Source organism: Alosa pseudoharengus, unplaced genomic scaffold, assembly GCF_046254945.1.
Source record: "Alosa pseudoharengus isolate Yale_2024_CS ecotype anadromous, Long Island Sound unplaced genomic scaffold, YU_APseudo_1.1 YU_APseudo_1.1_scf_2, whole genome shotgun sequence".
Lineage (NCBI taxonomy): Eukaryota > Metazoa > Chordata > Actinopteri > Clupeiformes > Clupeidae > Alosa > Alosa pseudoharengus.
Window position 1 is genome coordinate 59,649,690 of NW_027468663.1, and position 2,500 is coordinate 59,652,189.

Genomic DNA, 2,500 nt, shown 5'->3' on the forward strand with positions numbered 1-2,500 from the left:
TAGTTGTCCAGAACTTTTGGATCCATATTAGTTGTTTTGGGTTAAAGGTGCTCTAAGCGATATTACGCGGTTTCTAAGCTAAAACATGTAGTGAGCTAAGCTACCAGTTACTCTATATTAAAGGTGCTCTAAGCGATGTTACGCGGTTTCTAAGCTAAAACGTAGTGAGCTAAGCTACCAGTTACTCTATATTAAAGGTGCTCTAAGCGATGTCACGTGGTTTCTAAGCTAAAACATGTAGTGAGCTAAGCTACCAGTTACTCTATATAAAAGGTGCTCTAAGCGATGTTACGTGGTTTCTAAGCTAAAACATGTAGTGAACTAAGCTACCAGTTACTCTATATTAAAGGTGTTCTAAGCGATGTTACGTGGTTTCTAAGCTAAAACATGTAGTGAGCTAAGCTACCAGTTACTCTATATTAAAGGTGCTCTAAGCGATGTTACGTGGTTTCTAAGCTAAAACATGTAGTGAGCTAAGCTACCAGTTACTCTATTTTAAAGGTGCTCTAAGCGATGTTACACGGTTTCTAAGCTGACACATTTTTTGTCACATACAGCAAACATCACCTCACTATCTGCTAGCTGCCTGTCCCCTGAATACACTGTAAAAAAATGTGGTCTCTGTAGACAGCCCAGGCTCTAGAAATGGCAACAAAAACAACCAGGTGCAGCCTGGACCATGAAACATAACAAACTTTTCCAGCCAATCACAGATGAGATGCGCGTTCATGTCAGTTTCAATTGCACGGGAGGGAGGGGCGAGCTAGCTCTCTGTTTTTTTTTAACGTCAACAGAAGTGACGTTACCCAACATTGCTTAGAGTACTTTATTATTGGCACAGTTAAATTGATGGTAGTTAATAATGAGAAGAAAATAACTAAGTTAGAAAGGCAATGCTTCCTTAAAAAGACTAGATGGTATTTGGTCTAATAGATAATGCTGTAGACTTGTATATTAGATTACAGAGCAAGTGAATGGCTCAGGGGAAATTAACACACATACATACAAACAAACATGCACACACATGAACACACACACACCACATACACACACTCATTTCAAACTGTGAAAAGGTGCAAGTGGACCTAGCCTCTGTCGGCATTCTTCAATGTGTTCGAGACTTCTGAGCGGAATGGAGATATTCAATAGAGTTCTGAAGCCATAACGTGGCGTTGCCAAGGTAGCAACAGAGTTCCGAAGCCATAACGTGGCGTTGCCAAGGTAGCAATATCACTGGATCTAAACAAATCAATCTAACCATAGTAGTAGTAGAAAAGTGGATTTTGAGGGGTACAGCTCCATAGACCGCCATTCATTCTGCATTCGCCCGCGAGCGCCTCACGTGGAATCAGAGAAGGAACTGCAACCAGTTCAGCTTCCCGAGAGTGAACGTTCTCCTTATTAGTTCTCCTTATTAGACATTCGGTAACACTTTACTTGACAGTATCGACATAAGAGTGACATGACACTATCATGAACACATGACACTGTCATGATACATGAACCCTAACCCTAACCATAATCCTGACCTGTAACCCTAACCCTAACTTGTTATGACAAAAACCGAATGACACTTAATAACAGAAGTGTTATGTCATAAACATTTATGACTTGTTTATGACATGTTCATGACAGTGTCATGTCATTCTTATGTGGATACTGTCAAGTAAAGTGTAACCAGACAGTCTCTGGTGAGTAGTCTTCTTCAGTTTATTGGCAGATTGAATCGTTCATTTGTTGCATAGCGCCACCTACTGTTCAGGAGTGCGTAGAGTGTTGTGAAGTGAGTGGTCATTGGCTGCAAGATAATTCATTATTCATGAGGATGTCCAGAAGTGAGTGGTCATTGGCTGTAGGGTAATTAATTATTGATGAGGATGTCCAGAAAACCACGAGGGGGCGCTAAATCCCCCAAAACGGACTGTTTTATTCTCCAGCCTAATCATAGGGTTTAGAGGGTTGTAACTGGGCTTGTGAAATAACATCTGAGCATTTCTTGGACTGACCTACGTTCCGTGCCTTCTGTGTTAACATAACAGAACAAGGTCAAATGCTCTGTTCATCAATTGACCTATCGCAAGCCCCGCCCATTGAACGCAGATGAGCCAATGGTAGTCCAGTAGCTCCGCACATGCAGACAGTCCGACAGCTTCACCTTACGGCTCCATAGAAATGCATTGGGAGCAGCTGATTTTTTACGGCTCCATAGAAATGCGTAGGAGCCGTGATTTTTTATGGCTCCATAGAAATGCATTGGGAGCAGCTGATTTTTTTCCGGTTTTATAGTGTATGTAAGTTGAAAAAGGCATGAAAAGGCCAAACAACATGTGTGGGATTAACGCAACACCAATACACAGAATAATGCCTTTCAATCTCGATTATGCTTTTTTGTAATTATGTTAAATTAGATTAAATTCTCTCCTCCCAGCTCTCCCCTATTTTAAGCAAAGGGTTACTCCTTAGCAAACCATAATGAAACAGTGCTCCACCACATCTATGG

At 41.2% G+C, this 2,500-nt stretch overlaps 1 protein-coding gene across 3 annotated transcripts in view; it reads left to right on the top strand.

Moving 5' to 3' along the window:
* The window catches only part of eml5 (EMAP like 5), a 184,432-nt gene that overhangs the window by 114,933 nt on the left and 66,999 nt on the right, over positions 1-2,500 (top strand). The gene's annotated exons all lie outside the window — the stretch shown is intronic.